The following is a 13,410-nucleotide window of genomic DNA, read 5'->3' as shown; positions in this document are numbered from 1 at the left end:
AAGAGATTATTATCAGTCAAAATAAGGTAAAGAATAAATATCTTTTTCTGAGGATTAATGATCTTTTGATCAATTAAAAGGTGCATTGATGTTTTCCAATATTTAATCTATGATCTGGATATTATCAGCTAAAGATTTAGTAAGAATATAATCCTAAGAAAGCTTTTAGGACTCAATATGAATGCTACAAGTTTATGGTAAAGTCGTTTGGTTTAACGAATGTTCATACGACATTTATGGTTTAGATAAAATGAGAATTTCAGTTATACTAAGACTAATTGATGGTAGTGTTCATTGATGATAATATGACCTATTTCAAGACTAAAGAAGAATACCATGCACATTTTTTTATGATTCTCCCAACTCTTCGAGAGAAAGAATTATATGTTAAGTTGATAAAATGTGAGTTTTGGTTGTCTAAAATTACATTTCTTAGCCATGTAGTTTTTGCTGAGGGGAAAGAATAAAAATTTAGGAAAGTACAAACGATAGTCGAATGATAAATTCCAAAGAGTCGATATTAGTGGCTGATACGGAAAGAATCAACATTGAGTATGTTTCTAAATGTCTGTCATGTCAACAAGTTAAAGTATAACATCAAGTGAATTCTAAATTGTTGTAACCGATTTCCGTCATTTAGTGTGAATTGGAATGAATTACAATGGACTTTGAAATAGGTAAATATTATTTAAGATAATTTCAAGATAGTTGCCAATCGACAAAAGTCTTATTCAGACTTGTAAAGAAAAGAGATCTTTTATCAAGTTGATGATAAGTGTTTCTTAATGTATCGATTAAATCCTTCTCATGTTATTACACAAAAGGGTATTAACATTCAGTCAGAATTTAACTTGTGAAAAAAGGACAGTAATTATTTAAGTACGTTAGAGAAATCAAAGGTTGAGGAAGCCGATTGAAAAAGAGAATAAGATACAAAAAAGAAGTATCTTCATTTTTTTTACATCCAGTACATATTGAAAATTCGAGGATGAATTTTTCTTAAGGGGGGAGAATTATATTACCCCAAATTTTGGTTAGTGACCAAAATATAAATTTTAAAAATTTAATGGCCAAAGTAAAAAGTTGGAAAGTTTAGGGACTAAAAGGGTAATTTTAAACTTTAGGTAATTTTATCCCGTAAATGAATAGTTACGCACCAAGACTGATGTTTTTTGTCAATCATAATTTTGATCTAGAATTTTTGTTCAAAGCTATAACTTAGTAAAGCTCGAAAGAAAATCGGATAATTGGATCAAACCAAATTTTACAAAAATTTAAAGGATTATAGATAAAGGTTGGAAATATTATTTCCAAATTTTATAACAACAAAATTTAATGTGCATCAGTGGAATTGAATTTGATTTTACATATTTAGTTGAAATTGGAAAATTTAGTGACTAAATTACAATTCTTGAAAATTTGCAAGGGTAAAGGTGAAAAGTGGATTTTTATTTGTTCATATTTTATAATGGAATATTAAAAGGGATGATAATGCAATGTACAGTTGAAATTATCATGTTTCATTAAGGGTAAAATGATAATTTCACATTAAATGGATTTTAAATTCATTTATATTAGATTAAGCCAAGTGTATTACGAGGCACGCTTAAGTACCAAGCCTTCATAGAACCAATCCTAGTCATGCACTTTCATACTCATCACACTACTTTCCAATAAATCATTTATGAATTTTCTCTTTCTTTAAATAAGATCTCTTTAAAGAATTATGCTTGATACTTTTACTCACAATATTATCTTATTAAGCATATATATTTTTGGGCTCACACTACCACCTTAGCCTTAATAGTACTACCGTAGTCTTAATAGTGGTTTTTTATCTCATTTCATAGTATCCACTGAGTTTTAAAGACTATATTAAAGGCTCATACAATCTAATTCATGTATTTAAAAGGCATGAATTAACATGCAACAAGTCTAAATAATCTGACCTCGCAGGTAGAATCACAATTCCAAATAGACTTGTTCACCATGCATACAACTTCATTCTTTGCATCATCATTTTTAATCAACATGATCCCAAAATCCATCGTGACAATCACTTCATCTGAACCAACATCTCTTTTGTATCTTCTGAAGTCAAATGAAGAATATACATGGTTAGTCACGAAATTAATTTACTAACAATAATTAAAATAATTTATTATTAGTGACAAGATCCTTATCTTTAGGATTTTGGTATCTTATCTTCAAGAGATTGTGGAAATCAAATCGAATTTAACAACTATTTGATTTTGGAAAATCTTCTCATTTCAACTCCACCAGCTCCATACTTCTCCAAAAATTACACATTTCATGTATCTTTACAAATTTCTCAAAGAAAATTATTAGTACGGTAAAAAATATTTATAATTATTTTCACCTTAGTTTTCAGGAACTATATTACCCCACATGGGAATAAGTTATTTTATATCTCCACATGAACCAAATATCACACATGCATTATCTCTCGTACCCATATATCAACTATCATCAATTCATAATTTGATGTATTAATTTAATATTAATCTCTCAAACCACATGATTAATATATTATTGTGCATTTATAAATGCAAACAATACAAACGTCAAAAATATTTATTCACATAAGATACCATCATAAATTTTATAACTTATGTACATTCATTCTTCAATATAGCATTTAAAGTGCTATAATTTCTAATAAATATCTCTTCACAACTCATATGAATATTTTTAATTTTTTTATTCAATCATTAATCCATTTAAAATTCAAATGAATCATCAATTAAAAATACTACTAATGCATACTCAGCTAATGTACATTAAACACCAACGTTCCAAATTAATCATGATAACATATTATCATGCATAAATGCTTATAACACAATATTAAAACTACCAATTAATAATAAAACTATTATCCTTTAAACTTCATAAAGCATTTATTATAGGACGTTGACTGTAGTTAAAATATTTATAATTGCTTTCAAATGTACCTAACGCATATCCATCTTAAAATTATGAATCATGTTGTTACATCAAATAACAACTAATCTTGAAAACATTGAAACCACTAAAATTCATCGCATCGTCACTTGCATCAGACTGCATCGAACTACGATAATAATAATCTGTATCAAAATATTACGTACCACTTTGATGCTAGGTTGAACCGATATTTAAATTCACACTTACAAACAAACTCGAATCCAACATTTGGTTTCATCATTCCTTTTACAAATATCATGCAGCAGCTCGAATTCGTTTCTAAATTGTTGGTAAAATAGACTGCTGCAAAACGAGGCATTAGCACTGACATGAAAGATATATATTGAAATATATAAGTAAAGAACCGATTAACCGTGTTGTGGTATTAACCACTGCCTTAGAAACGAATTCGCCCCGATGTGTGTAATCGCTGCAGTAGGCGGATCGTCCCCCGAGGTTAACACGGTCGCTCTGAATTCTGTACACCCGAAACTGGAATGGACTGTTGGTGGTATTACACTTCTGATCGGAAAGCACGAAGATAGCAACTTTAGAAAACACTTGGAGAGTGAATTCTAATTATAGAGAGTGTGAGTTGAGAAGATGAATTTAGCTCTCTATTTATAGGCTAGAAGTAAGGGTAAATTCGTCCAACAAGAAAATCAAATTAAATTTGATTTTAATTCTGAATTTAAACCCTTTTTGTAACTCCTCTTGATGAATCTAACTCAAAAAAGGATTGCATAAAAATTAAACAGTTATAACTCCTTAAATTAAATCATATAACTCATGTAACTCCTAATATTAACAGTTTGTCTCTCCCATGAACAAAGCTGTAAATCAATCCAGAAACATCTTAAATTCTGATTTAATTTAAAAAAATAACTGTTTAATTTTTTTAATTTCAGACAACTAATAATCAGCTGTTATCATTTGAAATATTCGAACTTTAACAGTCTCAGTAACCCATAAATATCAGATGAATCTTTCACATTTTTCATTTAATCTTTCAAATAAAAATTTCTTACGAATTTTCTCAAAAAAGTTAGTATTCGTGTGGACGTGTCAAAGACACGTATTTCCATGCCTTATTCTCTATCACTCAACAAGAGAATGGAGAATGTAAACCTTAAATACCATTCCCACTAGTATTTTCAACTCTATGTGGGATTGAGCATTACCAACAGCAGGTTTGTCGCTAAGGTCTATGGATTTAGAGTCGTATTCCTCTTGCTTAAATTTTTTAACCTCGCTATTCAAAATAATTAACCTCGGGATATGCGCTTTTAAACTTAATTACATGTTTTTACTTTTAAAAAAAAAGAGTTTCGCTATTTTTCTAAACGAAAACTGTACCCACTTATAAGCACGATAAATACAGCTCAACTTGATGAACTGGATAGCCAGGATTTATCTAACCTTGTCCCCATCTTTTTCACCTTGGTATAAAGAGTTGAATAAGTTTGAGTATTATTGAATTTGTTATGATTCGATAGTTTGAGAGTTTAAAATTGTCATGTTCGTTTTAAATTCAAAATTAAAAGTTAAAACTCGATTCAAGTTTGAAAAAAAAAAATCTGAAACATCCTCAAACTCGATCTCATTTCCAGTTAGGGATGTGTATGGGTCGGGTTGATTCAGGTTTTCGGTTAACCTAATATGATTTGAATATATATATATTCCACCCGAAACTCGACCTAACCCGACTCGAGTTTAGGGGTGATTTCACCCTACCCCAGTGAAGGATGTATGTAGAACTCAAGCTGGGCACATGCCCACCATGGAATCTGAATTTCTTTATGTTAGCTATTCATTTTGTTGAAGGTGTCCATCCTGAAATTTTATTTGTGCCCACTCCATACGAAATTTTGTTGTTATTAATACATATGTGTCTACCCTAAAAAATATTTCTAGATTCGCCACTACCCTCCCCGAACTTGACTTGCCTTTTTTAGATAAAACTCAAACTCAATCTGACCCAAAATAAATATATTTATAAAAATATTATTTTTATTTAATAAAAATTGGGATATAATTGAAAAAATAATATATAAAGGGTTATTATTGCAATTATATCTAAATATATAAGTTAAATTTATATTATTTTTTGGTTTGATTGGGTTGGATCTTTTTCTCCATAAACTTGAATCCGACTTGATCCGAACATATTTTCTAAAAAACCTGACCCAACCCGTCTCAAACCTAATTTAAAAAAACAATCCAATCGAGTTGGATTGAAACCCGTCAGGTTCGGGTCTCATGCCAATCTATAGTTCAAGTTTGAACTTGAGTTCAAATATGAACTTTAAGTGCATAAAAATCTTATATTGCATTTTTTAAAAATAAAAATAAAAATAAAATATTGTTAATAATTTAATTTTAAAAAATAAAAAAATAATAAACTATTTTTTGAGTTGCTCGTGAGTTTTTTTGAGTAAGGTATCAAGTGGATCGTTTTGAAACGTTGAGAACTCGAGTCGAGTTCGAGCTCAAGTCAGGTTTATCTAATTCGAGTATTAATTGAGCTTCGACCAAATCAAACTCAAATAGCTCACAATTTATCTCATCTTATTTAGAACCCTACCTTCTACTACCAACCAACCCTTATAAGGTAAACAATTATAGAAATATAATTTAATTTAATGCATACGTATACCTCTCTTCATATAATATAATTTTTGTCGTTCAAATATGTTTGAATCTTATATTAATAAAAACATTTTTGATTAATCAATCTTTGTTATAATTTCGATAACAAATAATCAAAAAAGGCTACCGTTTTGGTAATTGTAATCCATTTTATGATAATTTCGGATTTAATAATATTGTTTAGAGAAAATTAACGGTAAACAAATGGTACAATACTAATAAATGGTGTATCGATCATTGTTTAGACATTTGGAGCAATTTTAATTACCATGCAAACCAAATTTAAACGCCACATGCTTGGCTTAATCATTTGTAAGCTTAATCAAATTTGTAAAATTTTTAATCATCACTAAAAATGCAAACTATCATAACCATTTTTTTGGTTGAAAACAATTGTTTATTGTTTTAAAAACAGTTACGACTTTAATGTGCAAAATTTAGTGATTTTGGATTAATTTGGATAAGATTGAAAAGAGTCGCCATCAACCTTTGGGTTATATAGGTCGAATACCTAAAAACGTCTTTTAAAAACAATTTTAAGAAAAATCATTTTTTAAGACAAAAGCTGATATGCGTTTACCAAGATTCAATTAAAACGGGTTCGGGAGTCGGTTACGCGTGGGGAATGATTAGCACCCCACGACGCCCAATATTAGTGCTGTGTCGCTTATACATTGTCGTAATGATGGAAATCATGAATCAAATACAAAGTTAAACTATGATCCGTTTATTCAAATTTAATTAATTTGTTTTGAATTAATAATTTAAAGAAAATTATTTTTCAATTTACCTTAAAATACCAATATAGTAAAACAGAAACTTATGGATTAAATAACAAAAATATAAATTTAAAATATAAAAATATCACAAACAGAAACTTAAGGTAATAAAAACAGATAGTTAAAAGATTAAAATAGTAAAAATAATAGTTTTAATGAATAAAATAATAAAAATCAACATTTAAGAGGCTAAATGGCAAAAAAAAATTAAATTATTAAATTACGAATAAAAATTAATTAAGTTCTTAAAATTGAAAATACTACATAATATAAGTATTAAAAAAATGAAAATAACCTAAAAATACTTAGTATTAAAATATAATAAATAAAAAACGTGAGGACCAAATTATAAATATAACATAGTTTAAATCTGAAATAAAATGCAAGAACTTTCATTTGATGACTAAAATAGAAAATTTACAAAAGTTATCACCAAAATCAAATATTAATGATACTAATATAACAAGACTAAAAAATAATAAAATAAAAATATACATGCTATATTTGAAATTTAACACAAAATATAGAATGAGTGATCAAAATAAACATTTTAAAAATGTAAAGCACGATGTCTAAAATCCAAAAATACATACCATAACATTTATATGACCCAAATATAATTTTTATAAATTAAAGGTATGAAATATAACATACATAGAATAAAATGAGTGCCCATAAAATAACTTTGTAAAACATGGAAACCCTTATGATGCAATTTACCCAACGCTAAAATTACACTCCAACTACCTATCCAAATGACGTCGTTTGGAACATTGCATATAAGGCAAAACGAATGTCTTAATTTGGTGAAACCCCCTCATTCTCATTTCCCTCTTTCTCTCTTCAGTTTAGAGAGAATATAATTCTCTCATCACCCTCTCGCCGAAGAAGAAGAGAGGCGGCGGAGACGTGGTGGCAAGCGACAGCGGACGACGGTGTCGGTCGAGCGGAGGGAGCTAAAAGGACACAAAAAATTTCCTTTCCTTATCCCCAACAAAACTCTAGCTTCCTCGAAGTCTAAAACACAACCTAAAGCCTTAGATCTAAGTAGTTACCTTCGAAGGAAATGAAGAACACGACAACTTTCAAGCTTGCACTGCTGACTTTAAAGCTTCCCGATGGCTTTGAATCTCCACTGTAAGTCCTCTCCCTTTTGCTTCTTGTTTTTGTTTCCTTTTTATTTTATTGGAATCTCCTTCGCTCCTCCCCTCTATATGGTTGAATGCATCCATTTATAATGGATTTTGAGTGCGTTTTCCACTGACTTTTCCGAGTAGTGGTAGGGTAACACTGAATTTTTTAGATTTGCTTGAGTTTAAAAATATTTAGTGGATGTTTGGTTTAGTGGATTTCATTTGATCTTGTCAAGACTTAGTTGTTTTTGATGTATGCAGTGACGATATTAAATGGATCAGTGGAAGCTCGGCAACCGACTGGAGCATTTGGCAGTGGCTAGAACGTGCTCGATGGCATCTTGGATGTTGGCAGCGATAGCAGCTGGATGATAGTTTAGTTTAGGGTTTTGAAACCCTAATATAAATTAGGTTAGTCATTGGGTTGGTTTGGGTTTGGGTTTGTATCGGGTCGGATCCAGCTGGGTTAGCAGTTTGGTGTTGGTCTTGTAAATATTGCATATGGACTTCTTGTAAATATTGTATATGGACTGCTTGTATTGGCTGTAAGTCTGGGCCTGCAAACACATGTAATAATTTTATTAATAATAAATAAAATAAATATATTAATAATATTTATAATATTAATAATAATAATAACAATAAATATAATATAAATATAATATATATAATATATATAATATATATATTTTAAGTCCAAACAAAAAATGGGTATCTACAGCTGCCCCTCTTTGCACATTCTTATGTTAACAAGAATAGGGAAAAGATGAAAAAGACAACCAGTTTTTGTCCGGTTTTTCGTTTGATTTGGATATCCTTGGATTGAAAAAGTTCTCATTATGAACTTCTCCTCCCTTGTTGAAGGAGTTATTCTCATTCTGAACTCTTCAATGGAAACACTGATGTAAGGTTGAACAAGTTCTTCTCATTATGAACTTCTTCTTCCACTTTGGATGAGTTCTTCTAATTATGAACTCCATATTGGAAATGTCGATCCATCTCTTGTAACCCCCTCAGACCGATGCGGGTAACCTGATCTGATCTGGAGTGTCATATTAGGGTCACCGGAGCGACCCACTGAAAAAATAGCGGAAAATTTAAAACTTTTCTTAAAACTTGTAAACTCATAAATTCATTTGTCACTATTAAAAAATAAAACAGATTCTCATACTTGTATATAAAACAAAATACAATTACATACCCCCTAATCACATGTATCATACTATGCAAATAGCATCACAAGAACTCTCTTACTGAAATCGATAGGTGCACTGGTACAATTCTTTTAGCAGGAAAAGATGAGTAACAGAGTGAGCTTTGGAAAGCTCAGTAATACAAAACTACCAGATGATGCTGATGAACGTGCAGATATAGATAAATATATATTTCCTTATTGTTTCTGAACATTTACAGATTTTTATGCTGAGCAGAGATCCTACTGATATTTCATGTGGTAACGGACAATGAGCTTTCAGTTCAGAGAAATATTTCAGATGACTGAGTTCAGGAGATCAGAATATGTTATCTAGTGTGTTCCCAAAAACCATGTAATTTTTCAGATCTTTTTAAAACATATATATACCCCATCCCAACACAACATTATGTGTAGGTTCCCCAGAACCATACACCCAACCCACACAACATGTAAAGCCCTGAGCACAAAGCTGAGGAACCTACGGAAATACTTCCTTCAACAATACCCCCTAATATAAACATTTTTCCGTCAGTAAATGGAGATATCATAAATCAAAATAGAATTCAGAACAGATATCATAACATAATCCAGATCAGAAATCAGAACAGAATTCAGGTCATGTATCATAACAGAATTCAAGTCGGAAATCAGATAAAATATTTATATGTTTAGGGAACACACCAGAGTTTACATATATTATTCAGAGGTACTGGATAATCTTATCAGACAAAAGAAACAAGGACCTTTCATATACCAATAGAATGTCAGAATTTAGAATCACTATTGGAAGAGTTCAATAACTGACAGAATCATCAGTTATTCAGAATATAATTTATTAGGATCATCATATTCGAATAATTTTCAGAAGCTCTACGAAATCTAAAGGGTATTCATAATCTTTACCATCTATGACGATTAATCTGATTATCAAACAACTCCAGATGAATAGATTCTATAACCAATACTTATCAACTTGTCAATTCATTAACCTTCTAGGTTATTCACTCTTTAATACCGAATATTCTTATCCATGGATCATATTCTGAGTCATCACTGAACAGATCTTAAGGAGACTAACAAATATTCTAATGGTCTTTATTTCATTTCCATGTTTCAACTATACCAGGAAATGCTGATGTACTTGATTTATGGTTCATAATCCATAGGGATGATACATCACATAAGTTCATCCGAGTTTCCAAACTTATTTCAATCTCTTACTTAATCCTCAGTCCTTGAGGTTACTTAGTTCATTTAGCATTCAAGTGAATTCCAGTTACTTCGGATTTTCCAGAGTAATTCAAACGTTACTGAATTTCAGATACATGTTGTACTTTTGTTCCATTCAATTTGGTCTTCGTGGTTGATTTTTTTGAACAAACGTCCAATTCTTAATACTGAAAGCGATCTAGAGTTGAGCTGAGCTGAATACTTCCAAAATTTATCATCGAGCCAAACTTGAGAAGACGAACACGTATTCCAGTAATATCTATGTCGTTCAGGTATTGACATAGCTTTAGGGTTGATCTACTCATTTAAATTGTGTTCCATTACTTTTAAAGGTAATCCAACACCTATGCTTACTTGGATTCCTTAATTAATCCAAGACATTTACTTGGTATAGGTCATAAGGGTATTTTGGTCATTTTGGTGTTTTATTTTATTCCAATCATTACAAAGCTCGAGGATATCCAATCATTCCTGAGCTTGGTGATATTCTTGGGTCATTTTCATTACAGGGGTATTTTGGTTATTTTACAGATTCAGTGTATTTTAATCCTTTTCTTTTGTCCAATCTTACTATTAAATTAAATCTTATCCTTTATTTCAGTCATTTCAAACAATTCTGACAACAGAATACCCCCGATAAACTATTCTTCAGGTATTTACTCATTACTCGGATATTTTCGGGTCAAGTGTCTTCTCAGATTTTACAAACTGAATATCATGAATTTTTCTATACAAGGACAAGATCTTTCCGTAATTTATCGAGTTAAGTACAAATCCTCAAAGTACTTTCTCATTTCGGGTCAACTCGGACTATTTTTACCTCTCAAGGGCATTTTCATAATTTCTTAACTAGATAATCTCGATATTAGCTCTTAACGAAAATAATTATAATTTAAAGATCCTATGGTCAATTTCTTTCTCGAACATTCTCTGAACTTGAAATTATTCCTTAACAAACTTCTAGCATCTTGCGCAAACCCTTGTTGGCGTTAAAAACCAGTTATCCAAATTTTCTAAAAAAAACTATCATTTCTTATGCACATCTGTAATTATATCGGATCAATGTATTTTTAGAGTTATTAACACCTTTCCATGGATAATTCATGTCATCCTACAACATAAGGGTATTTTTGTAATTTTACCATAACGGAGTATTCTCATAATTTCCCATCTAAGTAGCTTTAACATTTAACATTTGATGATATAAAATATAAGTTACAAATCCAGGGTTGATTTCATTATCACTAACCACAAACTTGTAATTTATTCTAACAATTCCTAAAAATTATTTTAAGCAATTTTGAGGCACTTACAAAGCTCGGTTCAGAATTTTGAACGGCGGAGAGCTCGATTTTGAAATGTCAAAAACTTTAATGGTCTCACCCCTCCACGTGTCAGTGACGACAGAGAAATGGAAAACACCGGTGGACTCGGAATGATGCAAGGGACACGATGGTGCAGGAGGTGTCGTAAACAGATGATCGGATCGTCGTGAATCGATGAAAAACCATCTGAAACTGAGTTATTACTGAGGATACTTCCGACTAAAATTAACGACGAATAGAGACGATTCACGACGAAAGGTTTGAGGGGTTTTGTTCCTTGATCGACAATGAACACGATGGTGGTTTTGGTTCGTCGATCGAAGGTCGGACGACGAGTAGATCAGAGTTCAAAGGAGGGTTGAAGTGGGAGGGAAAATGGGAAATAATCTACAGAACACATGGGGAAATGAGTTTATAATATCTCCAAAAGAAAAATGGTTAAACTATGAGTTTAGCCACTGAATTTCCTGTATTTCTTAAAACGATCTGCCAACTTTGAAATCTTACAATTTAATACTCAATTTTCTTCCAAATTACCAATTAAATCCACCACTTTATAATTTCTTAAATTTAGCCCCTAAATTGGGGTGTTACAATTCTACCCTCCTTAAAATAATTTTGTCCTCGAAATTCATTCATGTCACATTATTGCAGAAATGAAACTTCCATCATTTTTTTTTCAAATCTTTCATGTAGCTCTTATAGAAATACGAATCCTCCACTAATCCTTAACCGGTTGAGTATACCTTCTTATCAGAACTCTCTCTCATTCGAAATAAATAATCAAAACAACTTTATCATTGTGAAATCAATTCAGCCTTGGTTACAAGAATAGGCTCATAAAGCAGTAGCATATCCCAATTTTATTTCTGGAGTCTGGTCAGCAGTTCTCGGATAATTAACTCTCACATGGCTTGGGGGTACTTTACAGCATTTAGACAGATGTTACTGGTATTCCTTTTTGTACAAGTATAGCCTTAACGGATAGAAACTTCGATTTACTCATTACAGATAGGGACTCAGCCATAGAGTTCCAGCTTAGAGAGGTACGATTGTAGTCTAGGGGTATGTACTGATCAGACATATTTTGACATTCGACCGGCCAGTCTATCTTGAAATTTTTTACTCAAACCATAGCTTTGATACCACTAAACGTAACCCCCTCAGACCGATGCGGGTAACCTGATCTGATCTGGAGTGTCATATTAGGGTCAACGGAGCGACCCACTGTAAAAATAGCGAAAAATTTGAAACTTTTCTTAAAACTTGTAAACTCATAAATTTATTTGTCACTATTAAAAAATAAAACAGATTCTTAGACTTGTATATAAAACAAAATACAATTACATACCCCTAATCACATGTACCTTACTCTACAAATAGCATCGGAAGAACTCCCTTACTGAAGTCGATAGGTGCACTGGTACAATTCTTTTAGCCTGAAAAGCTGAGTAACAGAGTGAGCTTTGGAAAGCTCAGTAATACAAAACTACCAGATGATGCTGATGAACGAGCATATGTAGATAAACATATATTTCCTTATTGTTTTCGAACATTTATAGATTTTTATGTTGAGTAGAGATCCTACTGATATTTCAGGTGGTAACGGACAATGAGCTTTCAGTTCAGAGATATATTTCAGAAGACTGAGTTCAGGTGATCAGAATAGGTTATCTAGTGTGTTCCCAAAAACCATGTAATTTTTCATATCTTTTTAAAACATATATATATATATATACCCCCCATCCCATCCCAACACAACATAATGTGTAGGTTCCCCAGAACCATACACCAAACCCACACAACTTGTAAGGCCCTGAGCACAAAGCCGAGGAAATGCAGAAATACTTCTTTCAACAATACCCCCCAGTTAAAACATTTTTCCGTTAGTAAACGGAGATATCATAAATCAAAACAGAATTCAGAACAGAATCCAGATCAAAAATCATAACAGAATTCAGGTCATGTATCATAACAGAATTCAAGTCGGAAATTAGATAAAATATTTATATGTTTAGGGGACACACCAGAGTTTACAGATATTATTCAGAGGTACTGGATAATCTTATCAGACAGAAGAAACAAGGATCTTTCATATACCGATAGAATGTTAGAATTTAGAATCACTATTG

Source organism: Hibiscus syriacus, unplaced genomic scaffold (assembly GCF_006381635.1).
Source record: "Hibiscus syriacus cultivar Baekdansim isolate YM2019G1 unplaced genomic scaffold, ASM638163v2 tig00111002_pilon, whole genome shotgun sequence".
Lineage (NCBI taxonomy): Eukaryota > Viridiplantae > Streptophyta > Magnoliopsida > Malvales > Malvaceae > Hibiscus > Hibiscus syriacus.
This window is presented reverse-complemented; position numbering follows the sequence as displayed.